At 45.1% G+C, this 22,892-nt stretch overlaps 1 pseudogene; it reads left to right on the top strand.

Moving 5' to 3' along the window:
• Positions 1–8,236: 8,236 nt before the first annotated feature.
• Positions 8,237–21,954, top strand: LOC147661061 (uncharacterized; annotated as a pseudogene).
• The last annotated feature ends 938 nt before the right edge of the window (positions 21,955–22,892 follow it).

Genomic DNA, 22,892 nt, shown 5'->3' with positions numbered 1-22,892 from the left:
GACTGTCGTGAAGCAATTCTGATCTCTAGTAAATAAGCTGTGAAGCAATAAAGGATCCAGTCTGGATGGGCCGTCCGAAAACGAGACCAGGCGGTAACCGTCCCATGACTGAGTGACCTGATGTTAATGCTCTGTAGCCAGTTTTCTTTGTTTACACATCTCCTCATCAAGCATTCCTTCATGCTGTAGTGACGTCAGTTTGTATCTTCAGAAGCATCAGAAAAGTATTCAATACTACCCTGCTTTCCGGGACACTCTTCCATCGGGAGCTGGCTTTCAACTCAACCAGCAGCTTCCCGAAAGCGTTCAAATCAGCGGAATCTCTGGGTTTGACAAAAAAAGCTATATCCTACCTCACAAATCTGTCGGATTGACGAGAATGAATTAACCTTGTCATTACTAACCCAGACGTTGGCACAGGAGATCGGCTCTATCCCAAACTTCCTTGTTAAGGGTTGCAGTTGAGCTCCGTTTCAGTCTCCCTGCCCACCGCTTGGAGGCAGACTTCATAGATGCGGAAAGAGGCGAAGGCGGCTGCTACCATGCACGCTGCCCCCAGGATGTACCACCAGTTGAAGAAGCCAACAAGCACATCAGCCGGCGTAGTGAGGCCAAGCTGTGATAGAAGACTGTCCCGGGAAGTATGGACCCCTCAGGACTAAAGGCCTGCAATATTAACTGGACTCTTCCCAGGAGCCACTCGGAAAATAGTTGCTCTTGTTGAAAGAGATAACAACTACAGCACTAATACTCTGAAAAGTGGTCGCCATGGAGAGAAAGCAGACAGAAAAAGTGGTAAACGGAGATTAAGCACCGCACCGAGTCTTGTCCAAAGACACCGCTTGTTTTTTTCCTTTCATTTTTAAAAAAAAGTGATTTTATTATCCATGCTTTCTTTTACAAAGTAGAAAAGAGAGCGATGCAAGAAGGGCCTGGAGAAATTTGGAGCAAATATACTGGCATCTAACCAATAATATATTGTATACATAAAACTGTCAGCTAGCCAGAGATATTTCCTCAAGCCTTATGAAGCATACTCTACTTTCTTTGGAAATCAAGGACCTGCCTGCAAATGAACAACTGGTCTGGCAACACTGATCAACCAAACCAGACCACCTTCCAAGTAGATAAACGCTTTTGGGTGAGGCACAGAGAACAGAAAATGGGAAACTGCTTGAGGACATAAGGCTGGCCAGACCCTATACTCTTAAATGAGCTGTGTGACAGAGATGCTGCAGAATCCTTCTAAGGCGCAAAAAATCCAGATGATTGTTATAGATGTGAATATTAGCTCCTGAAAGGCTACGTAGACAATGATGTAAAGTCATAAACCATTAAATGAAAATGCTGTCAGGCTCTCTAACTCCTCCTTCATGCTGATATGAGATCATAACAGAATATACACATTTAGTTCAGTAATATTTCTCTATTGCAAGTAAAAGTGAGCAGTAATAGAAAGCTTGTGGAAAGGTTAATATAGAAAAAAGGGACATGGGGATATGAAAAACAGTAAATAGGACAAAGTGATATAAATGTGACTTTAGAAATAGATGAGAGAGAGAGGGCGAAAGAAAGGGGTAGTGTGCTGGGGAGCATAATTTAGGAGGAGCAAAAGATAATGAGTTTGAGGAAATTGGAGACAAGAAATAGATGTAATAGTGATATAAAGAACAGAGGGAGTGTCGCAAAGGATTAATAGGAAAAGTGATGGAAGATAAACAGACGAGAGGGTGCAGGGAAAAGTGCAAAGGAGTGAGTGGCAGAAAGAGGGATCTAACAAGAAAGACAGGAAGAGGATTTGTGAAGAGGCTGATAGCCGGAGTGGGATGACAGGAGGACTGCGCTACGCCTTTGCCCTTGATGAATGAAGCTTACTTACTTGAGTTTTAAATTACATTTTACAACTACCGGGATCATTCTGCTCCTGGCTACCTTCTCCAAAAATACAAAAGTAATGCATTTCAGCTCAGCAAATAAACACTATCATGTAATGTATTGTGTTTAGCTTATTTTATGAAAAGGAAAAAACACATAAGAGAAACATGCACCTGGGAAATGTATTTTTGCTATTCTTGTAATTTTAAAAGCCACATTTTCTGTCACTATTAAACGAATGTGATGGTAGGCTGGCTGGCCTAGCCCTGCCAACTGAAGCCTGGGAATGCTAACTAAAACACTAGAAAATTAAATCTTATTTCCTAAGAAACAGTACTAAAACTGCCTCTTTATTTAAGCAGCTTTATAAAGCGGTCTAATAACTCTAGAAGCGGTTATTCGAATCTATGTGTGACAAATTCTGATAAAATGTAAACGCACACTAAAGGGACGGAAAGTCAGGTTATTTACGCAGGGAGAAGGCAAAAAATATACACCACTATCTACAACTTGTGGGGCAGGCAGAACTGCTCAATTAGCCAGTAAGTTCAATGCCATTCACCAAGTCCACTCAAAGTAGTCAGCCTACTTGCTTTCATGTGTGGAAGTAATTCTTCCAAGCGTATAATTTCTGCTTTTACGTAACCGAACAAGAGAACTAAAGAGAGGGTGTTTAAGTGGAACAAAACAATGTGGTTTATTTCAGAAAAAGCAAAAGATGGAGGGAAGCAGTCCAATTAGTTTTAGAGAAACTTCTGAAAAAGGTGTTCAGCTGTTTGCCTCCGGGAGACCCGAGACAAGATTCCACAGGTCTCACTGGTTTCCAACTAGCCTCCAGGGCCACAGGCCGGATCATACCATACAAAAACACCTGGACGATAAGATGCCTGCTGAGGGCGTGGATTGTGCTAACCAATAAGTCATTTTCGGCGGGAAGAATGAGAAGGAAACAGACACACCACGCTGGCTCATACATTCAAGTTAACTCGAAATTTCTCTTGGTTAGTTCATCAAATGCCAATAGCACAAAATAACTATATTACAAGTTGTATGCAATGAACTTTACGTTCCTCAAACGTAACAATTAAGACTCGCTGAGCCAGCGCAGCTCGTGATTCGCCTCCTATCCCAATGTGGCTGGAGGTCAAAGCACTAAGGGCCACAACTACTGTGGCTGAAGGGGCATGTTTTAACGAAAATATTCAACAATGAGTTTCATATTTCTGCTTGGACTCTCAAACGACTCGGTACATCACTACAAATTAAACAAACCAACAAATTTCTCTCCATAGGAAGGAAAGAACGATTAAAATCTGGTGAAAAGAGGAGTTGAGTGCCGGATAACTGTTGTACTTGTACCCACAAAGCATTCAGCTCACATGTTCCAAAACAAGGAGCACGCTGTGCCACTTTAATTTATTTCGTCAAGAAACTGGTAATATCTGTGATTAAGCCTTTTGACAACGCTGACAAAACTATTGAGAAGCCATTAAAACTATCAAGTACCCACCTAAAATCACCAAAACTGTGCAGAAAACAGAACTGGTTAACCAGGCTGTCGTAAAACAGTATACAACATTCTAGGTATGAAGCATCCACTCAGTACACGGGGCAGGCTGCATCTGAAGCGGATGATTAAAGTCCGTGAAAAAAAGATGTAAGTAAATGAGGAAGTGAATTTACACAGGGCACCAGTGCACTGCACACGAACGGTTGATGTACTCACCTCATTTTGAAGCTCTATCAATTCACTTTGCGGTCTGTGGTTACGGTTCAAAATAAACAAACAGGATGTCAGGGAAGCCCTTTGTCTGATGATCCCCTACGAACGGCGGTCTCGGAGCAGGGATAGTCACAGCTGGGCAGAGCAGAATTCTACCAGTAACTCGTAAGTCTTACTCAGCCCCCAGCTTGGCCTGCAACGTTCAGTATAATAATTGGAAATGTACTTCCTAGTACTTCACTTCACACATTCTCTCTCTGCAGGTACAAGTCTTATTGGACAGATCCGAGCCTGTATCTTCTCCACTGTTTAAGGACTCCCGGTCGTCAAAGAATGTTTCACTTAATATTTCGAAAGGGGCTCTTCTCTTTACTCTCACTTACTTCTTCCTCATCTCTCTTCTAAACTCCACACCCAAAACCCACAATGCTCTGCTCTCCGAACTTCCTCACAGCGACAACCCTCTTTCTTAAAAGGGCAACGGCAGTCCTGCTCTTTTAAAGCGGCGATAGGAGTTAGAGGAAGGAGGATTGTTTGGAGAGAGAGAACGTTCCAGGATGTCACTCGAAATCCAATGATAATTAAATAACAATGGAGGTGGGCGAGCCAACGAATTAACTGGGAGAGCTGAGCATAGGTTCTGGTTTGGCTCTTAGAACCCGTGTAAGAGAGCCGATCCTTGAGAAAGGGGGGGGGGGGGGAGGCGGGAACGGGATGAAAACAAAAGGGACAGAAAAAATACATTAAGAGCTAAAACGGCAACATAGGTAAATGTACAAAGTGGAAACATTTATAAACAAAATGCTACTTACCTGATTGGAACTCGAATCTTGCAGCCAACTCCAGAAAACAGGCGGACTCCCAAAAAAAATAACACCCACCCACCACCGTGATGACGAACAGAAGTGGGTGGAGAGGCAAAAAAATGTCGGGAACGCCCCCGAATCTGGTCCGGCCTTGACGGACAGATCTCTGTTCCAATGGCTAGCCTCCATTTATGGAGCTAGCCAATGGAACAGAGGGGCGTATTCAAGTCCCCCTAACTGAAGACTAGAGATTTCTCTGGGGAAGGAGCTTACGCTCCGTGCCCCAGGCGAAACCTAAAAAATGTCTTTCAGGAGTTGAGCAGCGGTGTTGAGACGCAGACGTGTTCTGAGTCTATGCTCTCCGACATCTTCCCACAGATTATATGGACCAGGCGCTCGACCTGCCTCACTTGAATGTTGTCCTTGGCGCTGGCTTAGAAGAAATCGAATCCTACAAAAAGAAAGATTAGTTTAAAACGTGACTTCAACATTATTTTTCTACAGCTGGATTTTAAAATGCCTTGATGGAATAAGTATCTGGTATGCGTGGCATCTGATCAAAGAGGACATTGTGGGATCATAAGGAGACTTTTTACGCCTGCCGCCTCACGAGCGCTCTGCAAGGGGGAGAAACTTAAGAACTACAAACACTGAGGGACTGTGAGGTCCAGCAGGCTCTTTCACACACAGCTGCTGCCTCTTCCTTTGGTGTTCCCGCAGGTACTGTCATCTCCTTTCTATTCCCGCGACGCGCGTGGGTAGCGCCGGGCCAAGGGCATGCCCGGTTGTCACTGATAGAGACTGGACTGGGCCCTTTCTCTAACCTCTGAATTTCTTTAATTCGTAAGTTTTGTCTGAGTAATTAATCTGCTTTTTATCCCCTTGTACTACAGACTTACATCTGCACTTAAACCCCGGGTTTATCTAATACGATGTCTACCCGAGGCACATGGAGAAAAACTGCAGCGGGGGGGGGGGGGAAAGGAAAATCGCAGGCCCAATAGACTACTTCATAATAAGGGCAAACTCGTTTATCGATCAAGCGATAACCCAGCTGGAACGTAGAGTTTTGCAGCGTGAATCTTTCTGGATTCACTATGCTGTGCATATTCCGCGGTCTTGTGGTTGGGTCCGGATTCGTAGTCTTTTCTTTGTTTTATTTATTTATTTATTTTTGTAGCCCAGGTGGGCGTCGGCGTCACCCCTCCTCGGGCGCATTTCCGGTGACGTCGGCATGCTTCCTGCAGAAGCTCCCACCCTTGGGTGCCATCTTCAGATTCTTTTTTCCGCGGTCTGGTCTGGATCATTCCCGTTGGGCTCCAGACATTTTTGGAGAAAGTACAAGGAAAAGACTGAGATTGGAGAAGAAATTCACCAGAAGACTAAAGGAAGACTTCGCCGATCACTGACCAGCAAAAAAGGGAAAATCATCGAGGACTTCGACGATCGTCGACGTCCACGCGGCCAGGGAGGCCTGAACACTCGATGATGGACAACACGCCGTTCAAGTTCTGCCGTAACTGCCACCACAAGTACGCGCAGAAAGACCAGCACCCGGTTTGCAACCTTTGCCTACCGGTAGACCACAGAAGCGAGGACTGGAACGCCTGCTCCGCCTTCGCCCCGACGACATCGCTGTACGAGCTGGGGATGTCCTCTGAGGAAGAGGACAACGCTGCCGCTGAAGACGACAGCTACACGGTCGTAGAGACCGATTACACGAAGACATCGGATAAGGTAGGAGGCTCGTCGTTCCCCAAGAACACGAGAGACTCTGAGTCTCAAAGAAACTAGGGCAAGACCCCGAAAACGCAGAAACACCTGGCGTCCGCGACTACCCACAGGCCCAGCAGATCCTCTGAGAAGGAGTCCCCGGCGCAGAGAGCTGTTGAACAGCAGAAGTCGTCGAAAATCGCCCCCGAAAGGGACCGATCGACGCCGAGGGAGAAAGACCCTAAAGCCCCGACGCCGTCCAGGGACCCGAAACCCAGTTCGACGTCCAAGTCTTCGGCACCGAAAATCTCGCCGCCTAGCCAGGCGCCGAAGAGAGGGGCCGAACAACCCGGCACGGACAACGCGGCCAAAATGGAGAAGAAAAGAAGGCGACTAGAAGCCGAAATGGAAAACATCTTGCAGCGGAAGAAAGGTTTCGACGCCAAGATGAGAGCCTTCACGATTCCCCACAAGACCAAGCCACCCGTGCTAGAACTGGTCGAGGAGGAAGACGAAAACGTCGAGGAGCATGAGCCTGGCGTCGAAATGGTCGACGACCAGGAAGATGACGAGAACCCCTACGAGAGTTACAGCTATGGGGAAGAAGAGGACAGCAGGATGGACGCCGAGTCGGCCACCTCTGACCCGCAGGAGGAGGATTACCTGGATGTCGACACCGAAAGCCCGGAAGAGGCGGTTGACACATATCCCTCGAGGCCATCGCCGCCGGACGACATCGGTGCCTATAACTCGGTGATAAGGTCTGCGGCAGCAGCTTTTAAACTCAAGCTCCACGAAGAGAAGCAGAAAGCGGACTTTCTTCTCGAGACATTACTCCCCACGCAAACAAGGAGCCAGTACCTGCCTATGCTTGATAGCGTCTTGGCGCAGGGGATGGAAGTATTCAGGGAGCCCACAACATGCAAGGCAGTCACTCCCAGAACGGAAAAGAAGTACAAGCATTCCTCAAAGGACCCAGCCTATATTTGAGGCATGGTCTCAGCTGACTCCATCATCACGGCCACAGCGAGGAAGAGGGCTAACGTGCCCACTACTTCTGGGCCACCACCTGATAAGGAGAGCAAAAGGATGGACTTAGTGGGCAGAAGGATCAAACGGAATGCCGCGACCCAATGGCGCATGGCTAATTCCAATGCCCTCATAAACAGGCACATTTACCAGATCATGGAGGAGCTGGGACGGCTGGTGAAAGACCTGCCCCAGGAGGCCAGGCAGAAGGCAGAGAAACTGGTGGAAGACTGGAAGAATGTGGCAAATTGTTGCCTCAAGACGGCCCTGGATGGAGCAGACACCTCCAGCAGGCTCATGATGATGAGTGTCCCTGGAAGACACGCATGGCTCAGAATCTCTGGCTTCAAACCAGAGGTGCAACACAGCATCTTGAACACACCGTTCAACGGCGAGACGCTGTTCGGAACAACAGTTGACGACAATCTCAGTCAACTAAAGAAAGACCATGAAACTGCAAGATCCATGGGAGCTTTGCAGTTCAGAGGCAACAAAAGGGGCACCCAGTCACGGAGGCCCGGCGGAAGGGGTGGAAACCAGCCAGGTACATCACACCAGGCTTTCCAACAGACTCACCAGGCGGACTCGCAGGCGCAACCGAGTCAGCAGAAGCAGTCCTGGCAGTACCGGTCAAGAGGCCAGTGCTTTCGAGGGCGAGGAAATGGACGAGGACAGCATAAAAGAGGGGGCCAGCAGCCCGCCTCTAAATGACTTCAAGGAGATCCGTGTGCCCACCCACAGAAAAGATCCCAGGGGGCAACACATTCAAAGGGGTCAAGACAAACTGTACACCTACCACCACAAAACACCAGTGGGTGGAAGATTAAGATTCTACCTCCAGGAATGGAGAGAGATCACATCAGACAAATGAATCCTCAACATCATCCAATTCGGATACTGCATAGAGTTGGAAGGGAGACCAACAAGCAGGAGACCAAAGAGGAAGCCACTAGCAAACGAACAGCTAGAGCGGCTTCAGGAAGAAGCAAAAGAACTCCTACAAAAGCAGGCCATAGAACGGGCTCCCTTCAAGGAAAGAAACAAGGGAATATACTCTACGTATTTCCTCGTGCCAAAGGTTGACAAGACAATGAGACCCATTCTGGACCTGAGGTTCCTGAACAAATTCATAAGCACACAAAAATTCAAAATGACCTCCCTGCAGGAGGTGTTACTGCAATTGCAGATCGGAGACTTCATGGTCACGATAGACCTCAAGGACGCCTGCCTGCACATCCCTGAACGTAAAGCACAAGCATATGCTCCGGTTCACGATCGGAGAAAGCCACTACTAGTTCACTACACTAGCCTTCGGGCTAAAATCAGCACCGAGGGTCTTCACAAAGTGCCTCGCGGCAGTCGCAGCGCACCTACGAAGGCAGGGAATACACGTATACTCTTACCCGGACGACTGGTTAGTGAAAGCAAACTCGTACCAGAAATGCAAGCAACACGCACATATAGTGACGAGCACGCTAATAAACCTGGGGTTCTCCATCCATTGGAAGAAATCGTCAATGGAGCCGGAGTGAGTAAAGATCTTCCTGGGGGCACAGATCAACACCTTACAGGGCAGGGTGTTCCCCAGCGAGAGGAGAGCAAGGGCCCTAGTGAGGGAAACTCTCCTCTACCGGAGGGGACAAGCTCGGACAGTGAGGACTGCGAGCAAGATCTTGGGGATGATGGCATCATGCATCCACCTGGTACCAAATGTACGACTTCACATGAGACACATCCAAGAATGGCTCCAGGAACAATGGTCACAGGCTTCAGGCAGTTGGGAGGATCTAGTGGTTGTGACGCACGCAGTGCAGAAGGAGATGGCATGGTGGACCATGGAGAACATAACAAAGGGAAAGCCCCTAACACCCCCAACACCAATAGTGACCATCGCCACAGACTCATCCCTGAAGGGATGGGGCGCTCACATGGAGGAACTCAAAGTGAGGGGTCTGTGGACACCAACAGATGCGACGAAGCACATCAATTACCTAGAATTGAAGGCAATCTTCCTTGCACTGAAAGCCTTCCAAACAAGACTGTACAAGCACAAGGTGTTGCTACAGACGGACAACACCACAGCGATGTTCTACATCAACAAGCAGGGTGGAACACAGTCAACCACGCTTTCGACACTGGCGCAGGAGATATGGAGATGGGCCATCCCCCTCAGGATAGACCTACTAGCCATACACCTACCAGGGAAGGAGAACATTCAAGCAGACTGGCTCAGCAGACAGACATCGGCATCCCACGAGTGGGAGCTCAATGCCCAGGAGACGAGGTGGTTGTTCAACAGGTGGGGAACGCCATCAGTGGACCTGTTTGCAACACGCAGAATGCAAAATGCCAAAGCTTCGCATCCAGACAACCCGAAGAGGGGTCCCTTGGGATGCCCTATGGATAGATTGGTCCGGGACATTTGCTTACGCTTTTCCCCCAATACCACTGATACACAGAGTACTGAGCAAGTGCAGAGCGAGCAACATGACCCTGATACTGGTCGCGCCTTAGTGAGCCAGACAGACATGGTACTCGCAGATCATGGAGATGACACAGAGTGCACCCCACAGATTCGGCAGGAGAAAAGACCTACTCTCCATGCACAACGGAGAGGTACTGCACCCAGAGGCAGAGCCTAGTGGCATGGCTCCTGAGGACATAGAGTTCGCACACTTGAGTCTGCCAGAGAGCACCCTCAGGGTCCTTCGGGAGGCACGAAGGCCCAGCACACGGAAGTGCCATGTGGCAAAGTGGAAAAAATTCACGATGTGGTGCAGGAAAGAAAGACTTCACAATAAAATGAAGGACTCCACAGTGCTAAAATACCTCACGCACTTACTGGAGAAGAACCTCAGCTCGTCCTCCTTGAGAGTCCACTTGGCAGCGATAGTCTCCTACACAAGGGGTGAGATGGGCAGGAGTTTCTTCACATCACAGGTTGTGAAGAGGTTCCTGGAAGGAGCGAAGAGGATCGCACCACTCAAGCGTGTGCCGCCACCGGCATGGAACTTGAACATAGTCCTAAGGGAACTCATGAAGGAGCCCTTTGAACCACTCCACAAGGCCTCACTAGAAATGCTAACCATGAAGACCGCTTTCTTGGTTGCAATAACGTCCTTACGCAGAGTAAGCAAGCTTCAAGCGCTAACGCTACAGGAACCCTACATACAAATACACAATGACAGGTTTGTGATGAGGACCGACCCACACTTCATGCCAAAGGTGGTGTCCAAATTCCACATGAACCAGTCCATACAGATACCGAGTTTTTTCCAAAAACCAACCACTAGCGCAGAGCGAGCTCTGCACACCCTAGACGTCAGAAGGGCGGTCATGCACTACATTGAGAGGACAAAGGGACACAGGAAGGCAAACCAGTTCTTTGTGTCATTCGCCAACAGTTTCATGGGAAAGGCAGTAACCAAAAACACTATTGCACGATGGATCGCGCAAACAATTCAACCCTGCCACAAAAGGGCAGGGCAAGAACTAGCAGAGGAGCCACGTGCCCACTCCACTAGGAAAAAAGGTGCTACAATAGCCTTCCTGGCTAACACACCCATACAAGACATATGCCTGGCGGCAACATGGGCTTCGGTGCACACATTCACGAAGCACTACTGCATGGATGTTCAGATGAACAAGGAAGCACAAGTTGGACAAAAGGTGCTCCAGCACATATTCAAAAAACAAAGCTCATCTTCCACCCAGCTGCCACAGAAATGAGAAACCGCTACAAAATCTATGCACAGCATAGTGAATCCAGAAAGATTCACGCTGCAAAACGAATAGTTTCTTACCTGTCGGTGTAGTTTTGCAGCTTGAGGATCTTTCTGGATTCACTAGCGAACCCACCCACCTCCGCCAGAAAGATGAGGCTGGAGAGGGAAGAGGTGGTCAAAAAAAAAAGTAGAAAGGACTTTATGTGCAAAGCGGTTAAAAAGTTTCACCTACATAGAACATTGCCATCACTTCGGAGACGAAAGAAACACGGAAAAAAGAATCCGAAGATGGCGCCCAAGGGTGGGAGCTTCCGCAAGAAGCATGCCGACGTCACCGGAAATGCACCCGAGGAGGGGTGACGCCGACACCCACCTGGGCTACAAAAAAAAAAACCTAAGAAAAGACTACGAATCCGGACCCAACCACAAGACCGCGGAATATGCACAGCATAGTGAATCCAGAAAGATCCTCAAACTGCAAAACTACACCGACAGGTAAGAAACTATTTGTTTCGCAGGATCTTGCCCTGGCATAAAGATCGTCTGTGGGTGTTATCTCAGCTGCAAAAACCCCTGATAGGGCTAAGGACAGAGGCCCGTGCATGCTGAAATTCATAGTGTACCGACCGAGGTTGACTTATCGGTATCTCAGTTTTTAACTGACTCGCAGCTAAGCCTTGCCTTGGAAAAAAACCCGGGCCTCAGCCTTAACTTATCTACAGAAAATAATGCCATGGGCAGTCCTGGGGGAGGTGGGAGGGCGCTATACCAAAGAAAAAAACAAAAAAAAAGAAGAATATAGAAAAGGTTGGTGCTACATATAAAAGTTCCAGATAACACTAGAGAGGAATCCGATCAATTAGCACCTTCAGGCCAGTCACATCCTGAAATTGATCTGATAAACGGGGATGTCAGGCCAATGACCCTTGAGGCCTCTGCCATCATCGTGGCCGATAGTGATACTGACGAAGCTGAGGGGCGACTTTTAACTAAAATAGACAAGCTACTTAAATTCCATCTCTCCCCTTTAGAGGTTAGACTGTCCCGTCTAGAGAATCTGTTATCTGAATTATGTGTTCTTACTAAAAATGGAACAACTAAGACGGTACCTAAAAGAATGGTCACTAAAGCAAATCAACCACCCAAGTCACAAAGTAAAAATCCGGGGGGGGACCCCCGCAAATACTAAAACTATACCTACCCCAGAGTTGCAGTTAAAATCTAAGACCTCTGCAACTAGAGATAATAATAAGGGAACTAGTTCCAAGAATACTACCAATCACCCTAGCCAGGAAGTGAAAACAAATTGGGCTTTGCCTCCACTTCCTACCAAAGCATGGTATGGGGAGGAGGATTTGATAGATCCATTGTAAATTTACCACCCGAGTCAGCCCCCTACGTGGTAGTGATGACGGGGGTTCCTGAGCTGAATGACCACAAGGAAGAACTGAACTGGTCACTGAAAAATAAGGTCATACACTGGCTAAATATCAATAGACCGCCCCGCCAAATCACTCTAGTAGGATCTTAACGGTCCGCAGGGCACACAAGATAGGGAAGTAAATGAAAACAACCCAGGGTGATTGTATTGTGATAAATTTTGAGGATCCTTATATGGTTGATCACATATGTTCTTGTGATTTGCATGGAGGAAATGAAGGGATTGAGACTAAACGTCTCTTTCTTCTACCCCCTAGTTGGCGTCCTGGTTTTGACTATGATGCTTAGGAGGGAAATTGGCGCAGAGTAGGTAGACATGACTGGGGGCAGGATTGGAATGGCAACTTTGGGTATAACAGAGAGCGAGCCTTTAGAGAGCCTTGGAGAGGCATACAGACCACCAACAGATTTGATTGGAGATGGTAGACTGACTGGCCCCGGCCCCATTGGGCAAGTTTACGGAACAAGTAGCACCCTCCATGCCCCACAGTAAACGAAAAGCCACGGTTAGGTTTACAAGCTAAAACCCAAAATGAGCCACCCAGGATAAATAGCCCAGCATGTAGTATGTCTCCTCCTGAGAATATAAGGGACAATGAAGTCAGTCTGGTTCTCTTATCTAGCCCAGGTCACACTTTGAATCCCACCATGCAAGACATAGGACCATCACGACGTGCCCAAAGGGTTAGGATGGGGTTATTATCATGGAATGTAGCGGGCCTTTCGAACAAAATAAGGGACGCAACCTTCCTGGAACTTATAGATTAGTTTGAAGTAATTTGTCTGCAGGAATGTTGGGAGAAAGTTGAGATACATATGGTGGGGTATCTCACACACTTCCTTGCAGCGCAACCTACAGAGGGAGATGTTCTGGGGCGTTATGTACCTCTATATATCCAACAAAAGCAACATAACCACCAAATGCTTACCCAATGGGGGAGTTCAATATTACCAACTCCTCTCCCTAAGGTCAGGCGAAAACCACTCTATCCTCCTGATTAACTTCTATAATAATATCCCAAAGGCCGCTTTACATAGGGCCTTAGAGGAATTAAATGATGCTATGCGCAGGGGATTGGGTTCTGACCAGAAAGAACACTTTATCATCGTGACGGGGGACTTTATTTGCCATTTATGCATGCACAGCGATACGGGGATATGTGGTATGGTGAATCTTAGGGGTGATCCCTGTACTCATTTTGAGCGTTCTGTACTTGGAAAATTATTAAATCATATGTTATTTGAGTGGGACCTGGGCTTTGCAAATGAACTTTGTGTTCCGCCGATCGACTTCCAACCCACTTTTTTGGGTGGGGGTCCCGGTCTATCGTAGACTACACATTGGTCTCTACAAATTATCCCCGCAGTGTACTCTCATTTAATCTAGAGCACATTGTACTTAGTGACCACTATCCAATTAGCTCTAGTTTTGATATGGACAAAACACGAGGGGAACCACCTATGATTCCACCAAGCTGCACAGCCATGTGACTGAATGAATTAAGTGAATTAAATTCCAATAGTTTTATCCTTTGTTTGTCCATATTTTCCACTTTCACTTTTAATCCTTTTTACAATGTTTTCAATTCGTTTCACTCATTCCAGGGTTTAGCGATGATATTCACACAAACACAGGACCACCATTGAGTTCCTCATGTCACACAAACACAGGAGCACCATTGAGTTCCTCATGTCACGATTTTATTAAAAGTAACCCAATGCATTTCGGGATTAAAAATCCCTTCATCAGGGGCATCTAGAATACAAAATAAATAATTTTGCATAATGCTATCAGCATTAGTATTATAATCACAAAACTGACAACCACATAACTTCAATTTTTTCACAGACACTTAATATGCCAGTAAACTCTACACGCAGCATTGTAAAAATGTATTAAACACAGCACGAAAATGACACTCAAAACTCCAGTATTCTTAACAGCAAACCTTTTACCGTAACACCCATGTAAACTAGCAAAAGCTGTATATAATCAATAAACCTTCATGGGGTGAACTAACGCTTTTACTCATGTCACATACTGTTATCTATTTATTTTGTCCAAAAGCTGTTTAACCAGTAATCGCTCTTACCGTGACATATTTTAAAATGCTTCCCTTAATTGTACGACCGAACTTGCTGGATGCCCATTTCCTTTTAAAACAGCATACCGAGTTCCAAAAAAACTGCATTCATCTTTCATTGCGTGCCGAGTCACACTTATCCTTCTCAGTGAAAAGCTGTATCAATGATTCAAAGTTTGTTCACAGTTATCAACCCTCCTAACTCACCCCAGGTGGTGGATCACGTGTATCTGTACTAGTTTGAAATAGGGCAGAGTGGCAGCAAAGCTACCAACGTAGTGGAAAATATTTATTCACATGGGATTTTCTTGGCTAGAACCAATGGCTATGCAATTAAATGGAGTAAGGTTAATCCGATTAATTTCTTAGAGAACCTGGTAGTGGATCAGAAAGATGACTTTATGACCTGCTTAGAGGAGAACCCTAACCCCACTAAGGTTATTGCAGCCTTTGATAAGATTTCAGTCCACATTAGCAACAAACTAGAGTAGAGGGATGGTTTAACCAAGATTGCACAAAAACACACTTTCATTTGATCCAAACCTTAAAAAAAGTCCCAAGAAACCAGCTAGATATTAGAGTAGCCAGAGCTTCCTATAAGGATGCCTTAAAAAAAACGGAGGAAGGATTTGAAGCAGTCTGCCTGGGAAGCCCTAATAAAGGCGAGTGCATTAAAAGATTCTACTGCATTCTGGAATGCAGTCAATGCCCCCTTTGTTTGTGGAGAGAAACTCTGACCAGGTAGCGATTGTTATTGATGAAACTCTCTGGGTTAAACATTTCATCGAGCTATATAAACAAGAGACTCGTACTGGACTAACAAGTTCAGGGGTGGGAGACATGAGTACGACAGAACTTGATGCATTAGATTTATTCCCCCTTAATGTAGACTTCTCCTTAGCTGAGGTGGAATCAGCATTGGCAGATAGTACAAAAAGTAAAGCCCCGGGACCAGACGGTATTCCAATTGACATCTATAAGGATAACGTCGCCCTGTGGGCACCGCTCCGGACCAACGTTTTAAACAGTTGTAACATCAAGGGTTTCCCAACTACCTGGCAGGAAGCTATTGTAGTCCCCATATTTAAGAAGGGGGACAGAAACGACCCCAAATGCTATAGGCCAATCTCCCTCCTCGACTCGCTAATGAAGGTAGCGGGTAGAATCCTTTTAAATCGTCTCCAGTCATGGGCTGAGGAGAAAGCCGTCCTTTCTAAATTCCAGTACGGCTTTAGGTCAGGCCTTGGTACTGTCGAACAAGGACTAAATTTGGCCTTAGTAATAGGTAAATACTCGGCAGCAAAGAGGGGAAATTTATTTATGACCTTTGTAGATCTCAGTTCGGCCTTCGACTGCCTGAATCATGATATTTTGTGGGCTACCTTAGCAGATCTTGGTATGGATTTTAACATTCTTAACTTCCTGAAAGAGTTGTATAGAGGAGCAGGGGCTAAAGTCTGTTCTGGGAAAATGCACGCCCAAATTCCCAATCGAGAAAGGTGTCCGCCAGGGATGCATCCTGGCTCCTTTTCTCTTTAATTTATATATAAATGGGGTGGCAGACCCTTTATTAAAAACAGGGGTGGATTACCCGCAAATTGAAGGTGAACGTGTCCCTATCTTTCTGTATGCCGATGACGCGGTCATTATGGCTAGAACTCAAACTGGCCTCCAGAAGGCCTTAACCAGCTTCTCGGCATACATGGGAGATAAGGGCCTTTAGGATTAATATAGGAAAGACCTTTACTATATGCTCCTCGAATAAGGTAAATATTACCTGTAATATTCATTTGGAAAAATCAAAGATAGGCTTTTCTATTTAGGGATTGTTTTTAACAAAAGGGGTACCTGGAGATCAGCGATCATGACTAGGAATCAAGCTTTCTCACGGGCTATCGGTGCTCTGAAGCAATTCGCTAATAAGCTAGGGGACAGGCCAGTACGCATCCTGATTGACATATATAAGGCTAAATGTGTATCAACGGCTGTGTACGGAGCTGGTATATGGGGGGTTGCAGATTGCCACGAAATGCAAACAAAGGAAAATGGTTTTCTCTGCTACCTACTTGCTGTTCCCCGTTCCACCTCCACCTATGTCTGTCACAAAGAATTAGTCTTGCCCTTTATTTCAGATCTAATTTAAAATCAGCCCTATGTTGTTGTGGCATAAGATCTGGACTACAGCAGAAACTGCTTTTAATAGGGCGATCATTGCGGATTGTATCAAACTTGAAGGCTCCAAAAAGATCAAGTGGCTTTTATGTTCAGGAATTCTTTAAAAATATCGGCGCCCTGAATTTTATGATTCTCCTGAGACACTGTCTTCGATCTCCAGACGGGCATTGAAAGAAGTTTGCCTTGCCCATCTGGAAGATCGACGCTGGTGTCTTGAGGGAAAAAAGGCCTCTGTTATTTATCATCAATTCTTGTTGCAAAACTCTGGGCTACAGCTCTATTTGTCACCCGACCAGACAAGCTATACCAGAATGCTCTTAGCCCGTTTGAGAACTGGAAGTTTTTTTAGGATGTTAACTTTTCCTAACCCAAATGATTGGTCGACACAATTAACGCCTTGTCCATGTGATGATTCTTCCACTCAATCAATCGTACACTGCGTTTTGTTCTGCAGATTTTATGAGTGGGGGCGGAATGGATATCTACTACCCCTTCTTAAATCTTGGCACCTGAGACAATGCAGACCAGCATTATTTAAATTACTTACCTTGTCTGATGAAATTACTATTCCCGCTGTGTCTAGGTATCTGAAATATGTGATTAGATGCAGATCCACTATGGTTTGACCGTAATCCTCATGAGTTTTTATGACCGTTGTTTTATTTTTGCACCCTTGGAGTAAGGGGTGCGTGGTATTCATGAATTATGTACCGTATATAGCTTTTTAGATATCAATTGTAACTGTTTTACTGGATGTAATTACCCGATCTGCTTTTATGATTTTAATGTAAAATCGAATAAAGCTATCTTTGATTTGAGACGCAAATGAGGGGTATCCAGGCCAATATGTATACTATATGTGGCGAGGGAAGCAGGGGAAGGTGTGCGCTTGCGCAGTAGGTATGCTCGCTCGCTTCCTCCCTCCCTGGGTGTTTACATTTGTGTACAGAGCTCCGTGTTGTGTGTCACAGGTGTGAAACGCAGGCGGTGTCACCTCGTTCCTGCACGACTTCTGGGCTTTTGCTGCCTCCCCGTCCAACTTAAACTGCAGCACTGCCACATATTAGCGCACAACAATGTGAGGTATATTGTGATAAATGTGTGGCTGGTTTGGCCTCATTACCGAGAGTGCTGTGCTCTGGTATGCAACATGCCAGCCGCGTTGTAGCTTAATGTCCAAAAATACAAATCTTGATGAGGCCTCGTTTTGCTTTAGGAGTGGAGTAGACTAGACTATATATAACGAACCCCAAATTATTCCATGATATTAGATACACATAGAAGTTATTTATATGGAAAATCATACGGTATGAAGGCGCCATTTTAGTGTAGGGATTGTGCGAACTGTTGAGATGAGTTGCAGGCTTTTAAAATTCACTGAAATGTGAACAGCGGACTGGCATACATTATTTTGTTTCTTTCAAATTAAATTACATATTTATTTTGTCCACCATGCAACTCTTTTTCAGTACGGAAAGAACGGAATGTTTTCAAACAGAAACAATTAAAAGAGGGTTGCATCTATTCATTAATATACATGATTTTTTTAAGTAGGTGCTAATAGTAGTTAAAAATGTAAACGAGATGCTTTAATGTACTTAAGCAAGAAGCAAGCGCACGTCATTTTATCCACATCTCAATTTCTAGCTTATGATGCCTACTTGTTCAGACTTTTTTTTTTTTAATCTGATTCAGAGCTCTTCTTGTGCTTTCTGAAGGCCAGTACTTCGGCATCGCTGCTGGTACGGGGCGACTGTTGGGGCACACAGCTCATGTCCTTTGTATTCCAAGAATTGCTCGCCAGAAACGCGTGGGGGTGTTGCCATAATTCAACTTTTGTCATGGTTACATCTTTGCATTTTAGTGAAACCATTACAGGATATTAAATATGCGTGAAATGCCTAAGAAAACAGCAATTTAAAACTCCCCCTGCGCTCAGCAATAGGTACTATCGAGTTTCGAGAGAGAATGTACTGTAGTATTAATGAAATAGATTTTGCAATTACAACAAAGTGAGCTATTGCCTTTTTCAATTGCACCATTTGATTAATGCTTCACGAAGGGAAAAAATAACATTTTCAATGCCAATAGCTCAAAACAATGACATTGTGAGACTTATTGCATTGTAAATGCTTATTTTTGTTGGTTGGGGGAGGGGGGGAGGGGGGGGGGGGAGGGGTAGAGCCTTTGCTGCCCTGCCCTTTACAAATTCCAGAATTTCTGGTGCTTGAACGAAGGTTTGACATTTTCAGGTGTTAAGGGTAAAAAAAGAAATGCGAATCCAGAACACCAAGAAGTTTGTGTGTGGTTTAAAGAAATGTCTGGGGTTAAGTTTTCATGCACGGGTTGGAAGCACGGAATGAGTGAAAGATGTGGCTTTCGTCTAATTTGAAATGGCGTTTTGCACAGAACTATGACCAAACTAAAAACGTCAAAAATATGCACTTTTATCCATCATCGGAAATCTGCTTGAATAGTAATTGTGCTAAATCAGTCAGCATATGGTAAGTTGTTAGTAAATGCATATTGCTCAATGTTAATGATGCACACATTTTTTTTTAATCATTAACATTTGAACAATGGATAGTGGCTTGTATTTTGCTGTTAACAGCTTTAAAACAAGCAGTTACTACAAAAGCATAAAGTTAATTCCCTGCAATGTTCCGACCACTGCCTGGATTGGAAATATCTGCGTTGCAGATATCTATAAAGCTGCTACATAGAAGTCTTTTTATGTGTTGACAAGGTGCTATTATTTAGACTTGATGCCCAAGCTAAAGGCAGGGCTGTACAAGAAACTCTGGAATCTAGAAATTCACATATATGGATTGTTACCTAACAGTTGCTATTTTGTTTATTGAACTTGCTACTCAAGTATTTATGACTATCAATGAAGATCCTACACAGAAGAAAAGTTTATGTACCTGTAATCAGGATTCTGCATCATGTCTTCAATGGAGTCCTAAACTAGGCACTGGCTGCTGGGATATTTAACACTTAACACATGTATATATATATATATATATATATATATATATATATATATCAAACATCAAGGTTGCCCCACTGGAGATATCACACAGGGCGAGGTTACAGCACACGCACCACCGGCAGCAGCATGTCAGCCTGCCTTCCTGTCTCCTCATTCTTGTGCCAAACGCGTTTCGGAGCTGCGTTGCTCCTTGATCACTGGCTACATACAAGTAAGTAAATGAACGGACTTGGAGTGAAACCATTATTTATTTGATTCTGAGCCACGCCCATGTGGGCGTCAACCGCAATGTCACATGGATGTTGTAGTCCATAAGATGAACGCTGGGACTCAAGGTTTCTGTCATCAACCCGGTTGGGTGCCGTTAGTTCCAATTAAAACAAATTTCACCCCCAGTGGGTAGAGGCAGAGAGGGAGATACTGCATGTTGTCCAATATACCCCGGTGGTGAGGCCCCCACCATTCCAAACGGCGCTCATGATTCTGAACGCCTAGGATCCGCCACTTCGGCGGCGGGACATCTCCGCGGCTGGACTGGCCGCTAAACATCAAACATCAAGGTTGCCCCACTGGAGATACCACACAGGGCGAGGTTACAGCACATGCACCACCGGCAGCAGCATGTCAGCCTGGAATGGTGGGGGCCTCACCACCGGGGTATATTGGACATTCAGTATCTCCCTCTCTGCCTCTACCCACTGGGGGTGAAATTTGTTTTAATTGGAACTAACGGCACCCAACCGGGTTGATGACAGAAACCTTTAGTCCCAGCGTTCATCTTATGGACTACAACATCCATGTGACATTGCGGTTGACGCCCACATGGGCGTGGCTCAGAATCAAATAAATAATGGTTTCACTCCAAGTCAGTTCATTTCCTTACTTGTATGCAACCAGTGATCAAGGAGCAACGCAGCTCCGAAACGCGTTTGGCACAAGAATGAGGAGACAGGAAGGCAGGCTGACATGCTGCTGCCGGTGGTGCGTGTGCTGTAACCTCGCCCTGTGTGATATCTCCAGTGGGGCAACCTTGATGTTTGATATATATATATATATATATGTATATATATATATATATATATATATATATGAATCCAAAATTCCTGTCCACCCTCCAGGGTACAGAAAAAGGTCGGGACACTTCGGCATATTCAAAAGTATTTATTTACCAACAAAGGTTAACAAAGCCGACGCGTTTCGCCGTTAGGCTTGCTCACGGTAATGCTTGCACAGTTTCAACCCATTTACATACACCCAGTGATAGTAATCGACATAGGACTATGTCAGTTTCACAACATCATTTTGACCGCCATCTTTTAGTGGTTTATACATAAACTCTCGCCCCAGTGGGCTAACTGGAAATGTACGCGCAATCTAAATCCACATTTCAACAACCTTATCACTCTACATCATCCGAGTTATGTTGACTGATATGCGTACAGTAGTCCAATTATTAGATCAAAGTCTCGCCCAAGTGGGCAACACATGCGGGAATCTTGCCAGGTGGTCTAATTCACTTCCCCAAAAATATTTTCTTCATCAGACTGCATAGTCCTAAAAAATACAAACAAACGTAGTGCTCACATATCATTGCAAAAGAAAAAACGATATTAGATTAAAAACACACATTATCTACCATTAAGTACTCATATGTATTCAGCAATATATATATACAAGAAGTTAGTGACTATGTTATCTCTTTAGTTCATCACAAATGGACTGCTAGTTCTTCACTGGAGTTCAGCCCTATGGGCATTAGGGATTCGAAGTCTATAATATATTTAGACTCCAAAACTCTAAGTTGATGTTCTCTGTCCCCCCTCGAGTTTGAGGTTTAATGGCATCCAATACCACAAAGGCCAAAAGTTTATCATTTTGGTTATGATAGCTTTTGTAGTGACGAGCAACAGATATAATTCATTGTTGTTCTTGATAGCTCTTTTGTGCTCAAGCACTCTTAGTTTGGCCTTTTTCTTGGTGCTACCGATGTACCATTTGTTACACGGGCATATAAGACAATATACACACATCTCCATGTTACAATCAAAGTCTCCTCTTATCTCAAAGGTTCTGTCACTGTTAGGGATCTTTAGTGTAGTACAGTTCTTACTGTATGCGCAAGCCTTGCAACGCATACAGCAAGAAAAGCCTGTCATCGCTCTACTATGTCCTCTGTTATTTTTCACCGTGCTACTCAATTCATCCCTCAGTGACTTTCCTCTCCTGAATGTAATCTGGGAGGTTTCATGTAAACATTTATCCAGTGTGGCATCAGTTTTTAATATGTGCCAATTGTTGTTAAGAATTTTACGCACCTGAAAGGCCTGGCTGGAATATGTGGTGATAAATCTGATTTTGTTTTCCTTATCCTCATTTCTTACTCTAGGATTGAGAAGTGCTGTTCTCTCTAGTTCATTGACTTTGTTCACTGCCCTTTTGATAACTTTATTGGAGTACCCTCTTTGTTTAAATCTCTCACACATGATGTTCCTTTCTATGTCAAACTCCTCATTTTTGCTGCAATTTCTTTTGGCACGAATTAGTTCTCCATAGGGGATACTTTGTATGAGACTGAAAGGGTGCGAGCTTGAGGCACTCAATAGGCTATTCCCGGCAGTAGACTTTCTATGCAATGTGGTTTTAAGGTGGTCCCCCTGCACCTGTACCTCCACATCTAGGAATACCAAAGAGTTCCCACTTATCTGTGATGTCAATTCTATATTCAGATCATTATCATTCAGTTCTTTGATGAATTCTACAGCACTTTTCTGATCTCCCCGCCAGATCACAAAAATATCATCAATGAACCGGGTCCACATGACCACCCGGTCATTGAACTGTTCCAGGCGAGTGGACACTTGCTCCTCCCACCAACCCATAAATAGGTTGGCGTAGCTTGGGGCAAAGCAAGTGCCCATTGCTGTCCCCTGTAACTGTACATACAGTTGATCATCAAAGTAAAAATAGTTATTAGACAAACAGAATATTATCATGTCAATCAACATTTCCGTATGCATCAACATTGAGATGGATCTAGCTTTTAGAAAATGTCTTACAGCCCCCGGATCAGACACTCACGTGACTACCTCCTTCAATTCAGCACGGAAACTCCCTCCCCTGGAGCCTTACCATCTACTAAGCCCCATGAGGAGTCTGCAGAGATACCCACCCACCAGTCCTCCAATGGTATCAACCTAGCTCTGCTGAATTGCAGATCAGCCCCTAAACACGCCATAGAGATCAAAATGCTGATCGTAGACTCAAAAGTAGATATTCTATTCCTCACGGAAACCTGGTTAACATCTCACTCCGAAGCGGACATTGTTAACA

The sequence above is a fragment of the Lissotriton vulgaris genome, unplaced genomic scaffold, assembly GCF_964263255.1.
Source record: "Lissotriton vulgaris unplaced genomic scaffold, aLisVul1.2 SCAFFOLD_354, whole genome shotgun sequence".
Classification (NCBI taxonomy): Eukaryota; Metazoa; Chordata; class Amphibia; order Caudata; family Salamandridae; genus Lissotriton; species Lissotriton vulgaris.
This window is presented reverse-complemented; position numbering and strand designations above follow the sequence as displayed.